This window comes from Ambystoma mexicanum, chromosome 1p, assembly GCF_040938575.1.
Source record: "Ambystoma mexicanum isolate Mex_15411 chromosome 1p, UKY_AmexF1_1, whole genome shotgun sequence".
Lineage (NCBI taxonomy): Eukaryota > Metazoa > Chordata > Amphibia > Caudata > Ambystomatidae > Ambystoma > Ambystoma mexicanum.
Window position 1 is genome coordinate 347,157,941 of NC_090921.1, and position 16,888 is coordinate 347,174,828.

Genomic DNA, 16,888 nt, shown 5'->3' on the forward strand with positions numbered 1-16,888 from the left:
AGCATGAGAGAGTGGGTCGCTGATATGAGAAGAGGGATGTATAAGCTGTGGTCAGAAGAAGGATTGAATAACAAAGACGTGTTGGTTCCCATGCATATGTATTTAGCTGCAAAATATAAGGGGCGGAAGCTAAAGAATAGAAAGGTTTTTTTTTTGGAGCTTTGGAGGATGGTTAAGGATTTGGATGACATCCCTGAGGACCCAAGCATGGCATACATTATAATACAAGAGCACTGCGTCACCCCTGCGCCCAGTGTAGCCCCCATGTCTAGAGAAGCCCATGTGACTCCCACAGCCCTGCCACCCCCACAGCGTTGTACCCTATGCAAGCAACCATAGGCTATACTAATGCAGAGTGTGTACCTCACGCAGAGACAGGGGGCCCGTGTAACCAATGTAAAGGTCCTGCAGCCAGTACAACGAGCACCCCATTATTTATGGAAATAGAAAACCGGGCACGAAGAGACTTAGAAAGAGCATTGAGAAGAACAGAGACTGAGCTTGTGTGAGTAAAGTTCGAAAGGGAGGAGGGGCAAAGCGCAGCATTAGGTACCGATGAATGGGAGAGCAGATATTTTATTTAGGATTGATAGCACTGCAATTAGGGATGTGCATGTTGAGAAGGATGGAGGATATAACAATGACAGATATGGGAGTGAATTTCCACGGGCAGGAAGCCCCGACTATGAATTGACATGATCAGACCTAGATGTGGGAGCAGAGGAGGAGTGGGGCCCTGATGACGAGCAGGTAGACTAGGCCATCCATCGAGAGTGACACACTGGAAAGTTTGTGATGGCTGAGGGCGTGGCCAACCTGCATGGTAGTGCTGAAGAGGAAATGAGGGGGGGCACCAGTAAAGCAGGTGGGAGCACAGTTCCTGTTACAAAAGAGTCTGGGCAGAGCACAGTACGTGCCTTGGCCACACATGAATAGAAACAATTTAATGAAGGCACTGCCCTGGTTTGCTGCAGGGTAGGTAAATGGATATATGCACTTGAAAAACAGATTGCTGGTATTACACTAGCTATAGGAGACATGAAATGTTTGCCACATTATTAGGAGGTCAAGCTGACAACATTTGGAAACTAGCAGGGTAATCTGGGATACAAAGGGTGAAGACAACCATAATGGGGCACATTTTAATAATTGCAGAGCTGAAGTATGGACTGCCCTACGGGCAATGTACACCGATACACGGGACATGCATTTGATAATGGCATGAACGATGAAAGGTGATGAGGACCCAGCACAATACATATCACAGTTCCAGGAGATGTGGAGTGCTGAGACAGAGGAACCATGGGATAAGACTATATACCGATATCCGTCACATGTCGAAGAAGGGACTCTGAAAAAAGACATACAGAAAGATCTGGACAAGGTAGTGGAGATCGAGGCAGACGGATGGGGAGCGATCCATGCAATTATAGTACATCATTGTAGACGAAGGCAGGAGCCGGAGAAGGAAGTGGTTGACAATGCGCATGAAGGCCGAAACAAAGTTGGTACAGAAAACAAATTGTAAAAATGAACATTGTGGGTTGGTGATTATGGAGCCACCTTTGGGGCAGGTGCTCCCGCGGATGGCACCGGTGGAAAACAGGGTGGTGTCTGAGGGGACTGGAGCATATGAGTTGTCGGGACAACTGAGGGTATTGGGGTGGATAACAAGGAGAAAGCCAGGGAGAGTATTTCTGAGACACAGAGGGGGATACTGTGGTGGTAGAGGAGGATTTGGTGGATCAGGACTGTTGGTCATGTGGCTGAATGGGCCATTTTGTGCGGGAGTAGGCAAGTGGCAGTGCAAGATCCCCAAGCATATTCCAGTGAACCTGTGGCTCTGGTTCAGTATCCACAGCAATATGGAATGAGGCTTCTAAGGGCCCTGTATGGTGTAGGTGTAGTGGCAGCGAATGTGCCCCATCAGGTTCAACAGCCCCGGTATCCATATCCGACACCAGTACCACCACAGACACAAATGCCAGCACCCAATAGTTTGCCATAGTCTGCTTAGCAACAGCACCATCAGTACAGTTTGCACCACAGATGCAGGAAAACATGTACTGCATATTGGCAGTGTCACTCCAATCTTACCTCTTGGTTTTGTCTTTGGGGCTATTACCTAATTTGGTGGTAATTTAGTATTGTGGTATTTTGGGTGGTAAATTGACATTACCTCATTTTGGTGGTAATTTATTGATGAGCAAATGGTTTACACTACCCCATATGATAAGACAAACCTTCTCCCTTTTAGAACTAAGACAGTTTGGGCTGCCTGTAAACATTCACCCCGGTTTAGCAAATTAATAAGGGAAGACAGTAATATCACAAATCATGTCAATTATGGCATATAGATTGTGCCAATGACTTATCTACACCAGAGGCCTATGCCCTTGGAAGGCTCTGTTCTCCCTTTAGCATGCAGGGTGGAACACGTTCATACACACACAAACTTTCTAGCTTGCATATACATTTCCCTTTTTCTAAAGTGGTAAATATGTTATCACTGTGGTGCAAACACCAGAGCCTCCTATTTATCTCCCCTCACTGAAATAGTGACCATCAGACATATGAAATGCAAAAGAAAGCAATACATCAACTTTGCTTCTGCTATTCCAGTTATTATTTCAGTAATAACCAATTTTGAAACCACACAAAATAAAATAGTACATTTCATGATGACCCATTTATAAGCACCCACAGATCAGCACTGCGGCAGTTATCAAAGAGACAAAATATACATGTGCATTGTAAAACGTTTTCTTTCTATTCCTTTCAGTTCCCCATGTGTGAAATACCACAATGACCTAATCTTGTCTAAACAGTCAGAGAAAATTGGCAGTCACCCAAAGCTCCTCATTTTTACAAATTCTTACATTGGGACTTGAAGTAGCTGTTTTATCTGTGCGACCCCTCCTTGCTCTTGCCTGCGCTGAAGCCTTCCCAAGCCACACGATCCCTGGTGCTTACAAGAGATGGCCTTTGGCTTCCAGGCAGATGGGACTGCAGCCCCTCTGCAGCCAGCAGCAAAATCCAGGACCCAGCCGAAGTGCAGGAAAGTAGGAAAAAGCCCAGCCTTTCGATTGAACGACCTAGTAAATCAATCTCACTGTCAATCAAGAGTAGCACTGCCTCCCCCTCGACGTATCTGAAGACCTCCTAGACTTCTGACTCCACTGGCCAATCACACCCGAGAGCATGTATGTATCTACTTATTTCCTGCTCAAACAAAAGAAGCTTCAGAATTTGTACAAAAGACAGTTCATTCATTTGTGGTTTTTCATTTTGTTTATGCCTCTCCTTCCATGAAGCGAAAGAGGAAAATCTCAGGATTTCCATCTGTGTTCACTGACATGACATTGCAATGTTAATCAGGGGAATTAATTAGTTACTGTGGTGTTAATAGGGAAGTTAGTATAGGTTATTTTCTGTAATGCGATTTTACACTGATGGGAATGCTCATAATTTGTATATTGCACTTTGAATTCACTGTCCTTTCTGCAAACACTCTGCTTTGCCATTGCAGGCCAAATTCACTGTTATGACTACATGTGGCATTTCACCTGTTTCGTATAATTTCCCATTTCTTTTCTGCATTCAGACTAATCCCATTAAATGTTGACCTGTATCCCTAATCTGCTGCTCCCACTTGCATCCATATGCTTTTAAATGACTGTTTTCTGCACACATTTTGTTAGCTTCCATTGAAAACAGTCATCTGTATTTGCACCCATTTTGTTGCTTTTTAAATAACAAATCAATGCAATGCCATATATCCCTACACACTGTATACTGGGGCAAGTGTGGTTGGGAACCCTTTTGTGTTTCTAGGATCAAATGCATATCCAGACTAGGTCAGCCCACATAGAGCTTTGGTGTACCCTGTCCTATCAGTTAATGCTGACCCGGAAGAGGAATCCCTGATAAGTGTAAGATAGGCAACAAGTCATTTGTTTCATGGTTGACACAGGTGCAACAAAGTTGTGTAAAAAATTAAAATAAAAAAATGCCTTCCTTTATCAGGAAGAATAATGGACATGTAATCGTTTTTTTTGGGCTAATACATTTTGTTTCCATTCACAGAAGTCTTACCCATCAAGGTAGGTATTCAAGAGTTGTTAGCTCCGTTATTTTCTATCGAGACTCTAGTGAACTTGTTAGTCAGGGATTTGTTATATAAGTTTAATATGACCATCTAATTTACGGAGGAAGTGATGGTGTGCTACACACCACGAATTTTCTATGCTAAGGATCTGGTGATAATGTAAGCTTTATATAGTGATGGTGGCACTAGAGGGGTACCTTTGCACCCAGTTTTTACTTATACAAGGAACAACAGGGTTACTGAGTTAGATACCTGGCATTAGGAACAAGCCATTGAGAGTGCCCGCTGAGTTTTTGTTTAGACCCACAGTATCCCAAGATCATGCTCTGGGGACGCTTATTACACTAATTTGGAAGGGGTGTTGATTGCAGATTACAAGGAAGTCTTGATAGGCACCGACGAGGAGGGAGATGAGTTGCGCACAGTTTTATGTACAGTGTCGGGTGGACAGTTTGAGGATGCTGACAATGATGGTGAGATGATTCTAGAGGTTTGCATCCCATGTCAAATTATGATTCAAGATAGGAATTTTCTGTGTCCTACATTTATTGTCAAATGTATGCCTGCACACAGGTCCCATGCACTGTATGGATGGGCAACCCCCATAATGAAGGGCTTTTGAAGAGTATAGGAGCAGTGCGCCTCCAATTGAAACCAGGTGCAGTGTTACCTAGAATGCAACAGTATCCATTGTCAAGGTAGACTGATGAGGGGATACATGTGACAATTCAGGCATTATGGCAGCAGGGCGTTACAGTAGCCATGCAACACAGTGATATGCCCTTTCAAAAAAAGCAGAGGGTTCAAGTTGAATAATATAGTTGAAGCAGAGTTCTCAGTTGTACCAAACCCTGCCACGATCCTTTGCAATGTACCCACGGAGGCCACGCACTTCACTGTTATTGATGTGAAAAATTCATTTTTCTCCCTCCCATTGCACACTGGTTTTTATATCACACGTATCGTTGCCAACACACTAGACTTCCTCGGGGGAATTGTGAGTGCCCCAGTATTTTTAACAGTCTTCCATGTGGATTTGGCCAATATCCACGCACCAAGCACTGTCTTTCAGTATGTAGATAACCTCTTTGGGTCTGATTCATGGAATCTTTGTTTGTACTGAAAAGTGACTTTGCGCACTTCTAAGTGTGTAAAGCACATTTACCGCAACCAGAAGCATTGGCATTCCAACAGGTGCAGGTTGTCTGGGATGCAAACAAAGTCATCATGAAAGTCAATGCCAATTTTCCTGCAACCAAACATGACTGCTTCATCTTCTGCTGGTCACCACTCTACCGAGCTGTGGCATCTGGAAACTTTGGCAACACCTTGTTCATTGGTGAGTATCGACTGTAACATGCATACATGCATGCAGTCACGTAACGAACTGAACAACCAACCATGACAATCAATGACCATAACTATTGTCACACTTGCAACAGACAGTGCCTACCCGCTCTCACCATTCCTGCCATTCAGGAATCTTGCCACTCCAGCCGCGGTAAAGGTACAATGCAGCACATATAGCCACAAGGGGCATAGTGGAGTGCACATTTGGGGTGCTCAAGTCACATTACTGCTCAGTGGACCAATCTGGTGGAGTATTGATACATGCCCCACCTGTATGCAAATTCACTGTGACAGCTTGTGTCCTGCACAATGTTGCCACACATCTTGGCATACCGGTTAGACCTGCAGGACCATGCCCTTAATCGACCAAAGGGTGCCTGGAGAGGCTGCATGTAATCCGCTTGTGCAAACCTACTTCTCATTAATACCAGCCCATGTGGAGCACACGCAGTGAAGCCACATTCCTGGTGCCATTCAATGATGATTCTGGGCCAATCCTCAGTGCCCATAATGACACCCTGAGAATGTGTGTCTTGGAGAAGCAAACTGTGTGTCCACTGACAGTCATAGTAAGTGGAAACAGGATACTTGTACCTCGCACAAAAGCACACAACAAAATCCCCTAAACAACTTTCACATGCCCCACACCAACTATTGTGCATGTAGTTCCCCAGCAACACACAGCAGAAAACAAGTAGGAAGTCGCAGTACAAAATGAAAGCAGCAACTAACACTTATGACGACTGCCCTGTCCACCCTATGTGTGTCTCACATCAATATACAGGTGGAGTGGCCACCCCATTACTGGACAACAATTATGCCCACAAAACACATCTGCCTCTCAATAGTCATACAGAAAATTGCAAGCCCACTTCAGGAAAGATGCACATCTCGCCTCCTATCTTTTCCCTTTACGAGCCTGTTCCGGCTGTATCCTGGAATGTGTCCATACTCCCCACTGTAGGTGTCCAAACCAGCCTACACTGCCAATGTATTGCGTGCAGACAGCCCACAGCACAGTTTCCTTTGAATAGCAGCAACCATCTTCCCTTGCAGAATGCCTCAGTAGAGAAAAATAACCGAAGGTCAGAGCAGGTAAGGCATCCATGAACCTAAATGACACTGAAATCTGTGTCCACCCCCCCCCCCCCGAGTGACATGCAACAACCGCAAGCTATAACTCGCCAGCCCACCATCACCAAGTCTCCCCCCACCCATGCAGCCAGACCTGTCCACCTCAGGACAACACAATCAAAAAACACCCCACACAGTGACAGCATCCGGACCCACAGTACCTCCACTGTATTTCTCTCCTTCCTACCCCCTGGGTGCTATGCTGTGAAGGAACATGTTCCATGTACCCCTTCTACTGTGAGGGATCATTGCGATTCGTCAGATCCAGCTGTAGTCAGAATGACACAGAGAACAGAATAGAGATCACTGAGAGGTTGGAAACCCAGGCTCCTCTTGGAAGTCCTCCCAATGCCACAATTCAGCCTCCCCTGATTAACATGGCATCAGGACAGTGTAGGAAACGCTGGCAGGGGAGGCGATGGTGGAATTCCCAAGATGATGGCAGGCAAACTTCTCAGCATATGCAGTGAAGATGGCATATATCAGGATTCAGTTTGGCAAACAGGTAGTATTTACAGAGGGAGGCAGTGCACAGAAGCAACATGCAGAAAAGAGACAAGCAGACAAGAGAAAGTAATGAGAAACGGAGGCCAAGGATATTGGCACACACAAGTGAGCAGGCAAGAGGAAGGGAAGGCAGAGCTCTGAGGGACTGGACTGAACAGGATCAATGAGATGACGAACAGTAGGGTGGACACAATATACGTGCCGGACACCGTATTACACATGGGGGAGAGGAGAAGGGTGGGAGGAAGATGACTACGGAATGGCCAGTGAGGCATGAGGTGAACAATCATAATCCAGATGTCCAGAGAATTGAGGATGAGGCTGTTGTTGAATGTATCCAATATTGCCATTCGTCAACAAGTGGGGGTTAGTGCCCCATATTCTCCTGTGTCTATCATTTGTGGAAGTGCAACCTGAAAACAAATACTTAAAAACCTAGCTCTTTGTCTAAAGGAGCCAGTCGGTCTAGGTCTGCACCTCCACTATATCACCTAGCACACACTCTAATATGCTTCGTGCTACCTAGAAAACAATGAGTAACTAACTGTAACTTTCACTGTATACCTGCTGTAACTATGTAATTGGACTGTATATCGCCTGTAACCATGTAACTGAATCTACCTAAGTATACCTTCTGGGGCCGCTTATTGTAACCCTCAAGCAAGCCTTCTTTAAATCTCCTTATAGCGCCTCGTTGCCTCTGGGCTGTAGTGCGCTCTACAAATACTAAAATAAAACCAATGCACATGCATGGATGTTAAAGGGGACATACACAAACATGTGGACAATGCACATCGCAACTTACCTTCATCACAAAAATCACAAGAACTGTCAAATTCCATTGTGTGCAACTGCATGCGGATATGGTGGTGCACACAAACAGACATTTACATGGTTGATAGTGCACAACCTTAACTGCTGACAGAGCTGCCCTGATGTGATACTCGCATGTCTTCCACTGGAAACTGTACCTCCGCATTTGTAAATGGAGGGCCAGTGACTGGTAGAGGGCATGGGGACTAGGCGGGCATAAGGGTGTTGGGTGGACCTCTCGTGGAGTGCAGTCACTGGAAGAGTCAGGATCCCTGGAACAAAAGGGGCATTGCATTTTACCAGCCATGAGTATATCATGCAGACAGCACATATGTCGCAAAAGGCATTTGACTGATTGTCACCTGCACATGTGATCCTGTTGCAGTCAAGTGAACCATGGCAGTTGACACCACTGTGCATGGCTGCATGGCCAGTACATCACTCATAAATCCCTTGATGAAACAACCCATCCATCAAGGTAGAAAACAAATAGTCAATCCTGATAAACACATCCAGGGGTATACCAAATGAGAACAATGTGTCCATCCTGAAAGGGGAGCGTGGGGGGGGGGAATAATGCCAGACCATCCCTGACCGGTTCAAAATAAAGTCCATCTTGGAATTGGGAAGGGGGGTTTGGGGGACAGGCGGCAGTGGAAATGGCCACCCAGGGGTGGTGGTGCTGCATCCTGTCCACACAGTGCCAAAGCCGGGTCTTCTTTGGCTGGGGCCACCCGTGATACAGATACATGTACCAGCATTCCAATGGCTGAGAGGTCACAATGAAGTTTCTCCCGAGTGGCCACAGAGATCGCATGTGTGGTCACCCATGATGTATCAATTTTCTGTGACAGTGTCTGCCTCAAGGTGTCGTCTCCTCGTGGGCTGTGACCTTGTGGCTGAAAGTTCATCGTGCAGTGAAGGCCTCAAGCTCTATCTCACTGGGATTGGACACTCTAGATGCCAACGTCTCTTGCTTCAGGGCTTCTCAATGTGATGCAGCATCCGCATGCAGCGAGTCCTGCAGACGCTTTAGATCAACCTGTTGGCCTTTAGTTTTGGCGTCCATGCCCAGTTTGCGGGAGAGCCTTCAGGACTGCATTTCAGCATGCAGTTTCTTCTAAAGGCTGGGCAAGAATTGCTGCTCTTGTGCATCCTGGCAGCTGGTGTGGACATGTGGCCAGGTGATCCATGCCCCCAGCAAGATCGGTTCTGTGTGTTTATAACGAATGAAAAAATGAGTTCTCAATATTTTCATTATTTTATTTAAATGCACCAGACACCCTCACCAACATATTTTAGGACTGGTGTAATTTTATATACTAATTGTAGAATATTTGGGGAAAGTGTTGGATAGTGCATTTAAATAAACTAATGAAAATATCAAATACTGTAATTTTTACATTCGTTATAAAGACTGCATACTAGCAATATCATGCAACATATTGCCATGCCGGATGGGCGCACACATCTGTTGCGCCCACACTGGCTCTCCAGCATACACATGTCCACCACGTGTGCGGGACTGATGGTGGGATAAACCCCCTTACCACACCGACACAACATGGTGTTCAGTGGCTGCAGGCAAGTCCTAAGAAGATATGGTAATACCAGCCATGTCCGATGAGGCATGGTCCTGCTCTTTTGTGCAGGAGTCAGCCCTGAGGCATGCTTAATGGTGAGGAGGCACGTTTCTATGCATTCCTTGGTTGGCCTCTCTACGGAGTCACTCCCTACCCACTCCTGTGCCCTGACTCATGCGGCAAGGCAGCAAGCTACAGTTGTGTCACTTTAGCACTGCTAATGTTTCTTGGGAAGTGTTTGTGTACCGCTCAGTGCTGTGTTGACATGTGAATGTGTCATGATTGTGGCTCATCATTGACAATACACTGGTGTGTCAGTTTTCATGGTGTGTGTGTGTCTGTTGCTGTTTGGCCCATGGTGACTTGATGTTACTGATCATGTTGTATATGCCACACATGCTTTGCAACTGTTGACTGATGTCAATGTTCTTTGTCTGCTTGCACACAGTTGCTACTGCTGGCCCAAGACGTGCTGTGGAGCAAGGAGTCAGGGACCGGGCCTCCATACTAAGGTGCAGACCCCCGCCATGCACCCATGACACTTTTTCTTCTGGGACTGATGTGGCAGAGGTAGCACCTGGACCATCGGGTGTGGCTGCTGGGGGTAAATCCCAGGAGGTCAAGGAAGCAGTGGACACCTCAGCAGCGATGGGACAGGGTGATGCCACACAGGGGCCATCCATGGGGGAAGCCACCCTGGAGTCATCCCAGTTGATGATGGGCCATTGCAGTCCAGCCCCTGGGGTCAGGTTGGGGTGAGAAGGGGGGGGGGGTGTTTTATACTGGAACCCTGCAAACTTGTCCCAAGGGCATGAGGATGTGCAGGACATCATGTAGGTTCCGGCACAAAAGACTGTCCCTGGGCCATCTGACGCATCAGTGACCACCTTCTAGGACGCCGTCACCCAGACCAGCATCCCGATTCCAGCTGATGTGTCCATCCGGATCATGTGCTCCCTCTGCTGGCTGGTCTCACAAAGCGGACCGCAGTCATTCATGATGTACATGCTGATCGCAGGTAGCCATGCTGGCAACCACTGCTCTTTGGTGGGATCCATGGGCTGTTTTGCGTATACTCCTACGTCCCATCCCCTTTCTTCCATACTTGTGGCGTCATTCCGTCCTTCAGGATAGGACCGGAGCACTTTTGATAATAAAGCATCAAAATTGAAAACATTTTGTCCTTCTCTTTTTACGCGGGGTAACACACGTGGCCGTAACCCAGCCCTCCTGAGCTCTGCCTCATGCATCGCCCTTCACTCCTTTTCTCTGCGTGGTTGGGGCTGTAAGCACTTGGATCACCGTCATTTTCTCCTGAGGTGCCTCACAGACCTAATAGGTGTACCAGAGTTTTCTCTCAGGTTTCCCACAACGGACCTGCCAAGACCGGCACACATTCCGAGGTTCAAACGTCAGCCCAGTTTATCTGTGGCTTCGGACACAGGGTTTCGCTCCGAGGTCTCAGTTTCTGGAACTTTCCATACAGACACCGGGGCACACCCTGAGGCCTCCTTTTCTGGAGCTTTCTGTACTGAGCCATGGCTTGTGGCCCCACACAAGGGAGCTATAAATACCGGGACAAAACCAGAGGTTTCCCTTTTTGAGGCTAAGGTCTGGTGTGCTTGGATGCCGCTGCCACATACGGTCTTGCTTCCGCCTACTTCTGCTCCGCTGGTCTATGCAGACCCGAGTAGTGGTGGGCCTTCCAGGCAACCATCCTCATTGCTGTCAAAGCCTGTGGTACCTCCCCGTTCCCTCTCCTCACCTGATTCTTCTTTTAAGACGTCCGATACCTTTTTATTTCGGTTACCTTTAGTTTCCTTCGTCTTTCTTTCCTTTTTCTCATGCAATAAGGGCGAGCTCCCTTGGAGGCCACCTTGACCTGTAGGGAAACAGGATCAGGGGGAACCCCAAGGAGCAAGCCCCCAAAAACATCCAAGGAAAAAGCCGATGTGGCAAAAAAAACCCTGATGTGATAACAGTTCTGGGTAGACAACAGAGGTGATGCCTTTTATGTTGGAATTCTTAAGGACCAGGAGAGAAGGGTAGCTTCCCTCTTCCCACTGTAGAGATCCTCCAAAGTTCACCCCTGAAACACAGTGGCAAGGAAATGGTCTCTGGTCCTTTGACAAAATAGAATACTGTCATGTCCAAACATTGAAAGAGATTCTTGTAGCAGGCGTAGTATCAACTAGATATGTAACACAGGAAGTGGATAGCAGTTGGTACAAGAAAAGCCAGAGGAAGTGGAAGTGCGTATGAAGACAAAATACCTAGAAGAAAGAAGACTGCATATACGGAACCAGCAGGAAGGTGGTGAGATTGCTACACAACGTGATGTATAATCACTGTAAGAAGATGACAGAAACCGAAGGAACTGGAGTAAAGTGTAAAATAGGTATGCATAAAAATAGGGATGGATGAGCGTAAGCACCGTGATGTACATAGAAATGAATAGATAGCTAAGGTCAGTAACAGGACAGAAGATATAACCCAGAGAGAGGACAGTAGCAGATAGAAAGAACCCGGAAGCACCGCAGCGCCGGCAGTAACAGGAAATGAAAGTAAATAAGCACAGAAAGAATACGAAGGAATAGAAAGCAACAGGACAGATCACAAGTAGAAAAAGATAATGAAGCGAACAGAGAGTAATATAAAGCAAGCAATTGGGAGCAAAAGCGCTAGCACGAACAAGACGCTCAAGCAGTGGGAGGGTCCTTAGACGGATTCAACGTGAAGCGTATCTGGAAGTAACCGCCTACAAACACGCGGCAGCCATTTTAGGGGTAAACTAGAGCGCTGCAGCCGGTTTGCGCGCACAATACCCCCCAGCCTCCACTGATGCCAACGCTTCCAGGGACGAAGCGTGACAATTGCGTTTGTGGGGTATGCCCCATATGAGAGGCCTCTGCCTACCCCAGCGCCTAAACTTTCATCAGAGGATTTATTTTTCGCGAAGTTTCATAGGCTCGTGCATTCTGACTCTATGAAAGAGTTCTTTAAGGGTCTTTTCAAGGAAATCTACCCTGAACCTCCGGCTCCACCTTGCTATCCGGCGGCTCCAGCAGCTCCTGTGGTGGTACCACCTCTTCCTATCGGTCTTCCTCCAGCGCTTCCTCCCCTACCACCGCTGTCTCCCATAGAGAAGACACTGGTAGAGCGGGATAGCACTTTAAAACCTTTGGCAGCCCAGCCGTCTGCTCCTGATTCGCTGGATGACCCTCAAGCAGCTCAGGATAGCGATGAGCAGCCCCGCTCTGTCAGAGCATTCCATGACCGGTTTCTGGATATGATGGCCCTCCTTGACATTCCAGTATCCGAGGCCCCCACCCCACAGGAAGGGGTGCTTTTGGGAGCGTTCACCTTGTCACCACAAGAGCGAACCGGCCTGTTCCTCCAGAAGGACATATCGGCTGAGGTCCGCAAGTCTGGGATAAGCCCCACACCGGGCTGCATATCAATAAGAGAATCGACGCGCGTTACAGGCTTCACACCTCTGAGGAGATAGCCTTGGCTTCTTGTCCGCTCCCTTCCTCGATGCTGGTATCTGTGGCCACGCGTCAATCCAAGCTTGCCTCTATGACCTCTATGGCTGTGGCTCAGATTCTCTCCAAGGAAGACAAAATTCGAGACTCCTGGGGCAAGAAAGTCTTTGGCAACTCAGCACTGCAACTTCGCCAAGCAAATACCGAGCTGATTCTGGTGGCAGCTAACATGAAGCTGTGGAGGGAGTTGGCTGATTTCCAGGAGTGCATTCCTGCGGATAGGCTAGACGACTTCAAGGCCGGTTTGTCGGACGCCAGGGTGTTGGCACAAGATCTCCTGGAAGCAGCGGCACACCATGTGGATACCTCGGCTCAAGGCCTGATGGTGGGAATTGACACCTCCCACCAAGCGACAACGTTTTTGAAGGAGGTGCAAGATAAAGTTCTGGACCTTCCCTTCGATGGCAAGGAATTATTCCATTCCTCTACGGATGACGAACTTACAAAGACTAAGGCGAGCACCCAAACTGCCAAATCTTTGTCGGTCCTGGCAAAGGCTCCAGCTAAGGCCCTTTATACAGAGAGGTCAGGGTCTCAGTCTCAATCCTTCTCTGGCTTCAGGGGTTCCAGGACCACCGGGCACGCAGGACTGAACCTCCAGTTTGCGGCACCCATCAAATAGCAACGTGGTTGGTTTTTCTCACCCATCATCCTCCTCTCCAGGGGCAGATAGTCTCCCTGTCGACAAGTCTGCAAAATTATGTTTTTTTTGTCGGTTGCACGAGACTCCGGTGGGAGGACGAATCTCATCTCATCTGGAGGTATGGCAGACCATCACCGAAGATCAGTGGGTTTTGTCCATCATTCAGGCTGGCTTTTGCTTGCCCCCTCCATGCCCCACCCTTCAATCCTCCCTTCCAACAGATCGGGACACCCTCCCTCAGAGCCGAGGTTCAGAAGCTTCTAGACCTGAGGGCGGTGGAATCTGTTCCCCCCGGGGAGCAAGGGGAGGGCTTCTACTCTCGTCTGTTCATGGTGCCCAAACCCAACCAAACTGGCCTGCGCACCATCCTTGACCCATGCATATCCGTACTTGGACGATTGGCTCCTGCGCAGCCCTTGTCCTCTAACAGCTTGGAGCAATCTCCAGTCTCTCCTCCAGCTCCTGTTCCATCTTGGGCTGTTGGTGAATTGGTGGAAATCTTCCATGACGGTCCCCCAAGACCTGAACTTCCTGGGTTTCCATTGGAAAATGATCAACTCCAGGGTATATTTGACAGCGGACAGGATTACGGATCTATTCGCCACGTGTCAACTCTTCATCCAGTCAGAGCACATGACGTTTTGGTGGTTCCAGAGACTTCTGGGCTTCAAGGCCTCGTGTGTGCTGGCTCTTCCTTTTGCGCGTCTCAAAATGAGGCGTACACAGCTAGTTCTTCGGAGCTCTTTGTGTCGGGACTTGGATTCCAAGATAATCCCAGTTCCATCCTGCATGATGGCGGACCTTTGACAAAGAAAAACTCCAAAACACTGTTTTACAGGCGCTCCACAATGAATGTTTTATTTGTCTTATTATTGGAGAAAGTCTGTACTTTTGTATATAATCAAAGAGAAAAGTTGTTGCCCTCTCCATGTGTTTCCCCACTTAAAATTCAGTGGTTCTTCTGGAGGTATGCATGTATATCAAACTATTGTGAACAAGAAAAAAGGAAAAGAAAGAAAGAAAAATGAATGTTTTTTGAGAAAGAGGTGAAAATACAAATTGTTTAAAAAATCAATAATAAAGGTATCGACAAACTATAAAATGCTGATTGAACAAGTATGATAACTGAATGATCATTTAAAAAAAAAATGTGAACAGACAAAGCGCCTTAAATATTAAGCATCTTTTTTGCCATAGGTATAACCTATTGTTAGTTATTAATCTATTTCACAACCAATTTATACTCAAAGTGCAAACTCTGAAATTAGACAGAAAAATATTTTAAAAAATCAAAAAGTCTTACTGATCAGTATTTTTTCTTGTGGCTTTAAGATGATAGATGGTTGGTTTCCTGTGCATCATAGTAGGTAGGTCTTTATTGTTGTTATGTGTTACTTCGTATGTGATATGGGGCAGTCCCTATTTAGTTTAGGGGAGAGAGAGACTAGGTTTGTAAATGGATTATCCATCATTAAATTAAAAAAATAAACATACTAAGGTTAAGAAAATCGCCGTCATTAAGTATCTTGATTTTCTTACCTGGATTTCTACTGGGATGCGATTCCAACAGATTCCGATCGGTGTTTGGAACTACTAATTTTGACCATCTAAGATGGCCGCTATTTAAATGCATTGTACGACGTTGTGACGTCATCCATAAAGTCATGTGATGTACGCGATCACGTTTAGACGCAATTTTGAAGTGGCAATAGGAACCGTATTATTGGTCCCTATAGGAGCAAATGTCTATGGTGTTCGAGTGATAGGGGTTTCAAATTTCAGTAGGTTAAGTATTCAAAAGCAGAACAAAGAAAAATGTTGTTCTGACTTTATTCTTCTGATTCGCCAAGCTTCATAATGTGTGTGAAGCTTGATGTTTAATCTGCCGGTTAGATATTCCTGCGTGCTAACGCGTGACAACGTCATCCACTTATGGGTGAAATGACCTTGATTACGTTAAGGCTGCCATGTTTAGGCTTGAAATTTATAAATTACAATTGACAAAGGTCGCTCTGCCATGCCAACGATAATAATTTGGTCTGGAAAGCACAACTAACGATGGACTATAGATTAGGATATGGTGAGTGGCATATGGGTATTGTCAATGGACTAACATAAATAATTGCTGGTAATCCTGTTAGGGACTAGGTTGGATTGCTCAAATCCTAACCATTTTATAGAAACCATCAATTATGGAGAACATTCAATAAAGAGAAACCGGCATTGCTGCTAATTACCTAAGTAGTGTCCTACATTTTGGACTTACATTTACTGAAAAAGCATAAACAAAACATGCATGATTGTATATGTATAAACATCTGAAAGAAAAATGAATTATTTATAGAAAGTGACAGAATTCATGGTCCGCATTCAGACCTGTCTTTGTGTTGTCCATGCTGAAAATCCAATATGCTTCCATTTTGCGTAGTTGCTTTTCTCCATTTCCCCCTCTATTGGAGAGGGTTACTTGTTCAATGCCGAAAAATCTTATCATGGTGATGTCTTCTGGTCTATGGTTTTCAAGGAAGTGTTTGCTCAGAGGGTAACGTATATCATGTAATTTGATTGTCCGGATATGTTCGTATATCCTTATATTTAGAGGTCTAATGGTACTTCCTACGTAGGTTTTTGCACATATACATTTGATGGCATAGACTGTAAATTAGAAGTTACAATTTAGGAAATCTTTGATTTTGTCAATTGAACTGTCTGCTTTTGAACATTCCGTAAGCCCATTTGTAGCAGAATTGCAGATCTTGCATGTTCTGCATTTGTAGAAACCTTGCAGGGTTTCTGTTGCCCATAGCTTGTGTTGCCCTTTGGTTTTCTTATGTTCTACAAAGTGAGATGAACACAAAATATTTTTCAAATTCGGTGCCTTTCTGTAGGTGAGACATGGAGATTTAGGGAAGTAGAGTCTTAAATCCTGATCCGTGGTAAGTATGAACCAATGCTTATTTAAAAATGTTCTCAGAGAGGTTGCCTCTGTATTGTAGGTAGTTATAAATCTTACGGTTTGTGTACTTGCATTACCCGTCTTGTTTTGTTTCCGTGATTTGTCACTCAGTAGATCCGTTCTGTTACGTTATTGGCTTTTGTTTTTGGCCATAGTAAGAAGATCACTTTTGTAGCCTCTTACCAACAATTGATCTTTTGCTGATTTCAGATGTTTATGCATTACTTGGTTTTCTGTGCAGTTCCGTTT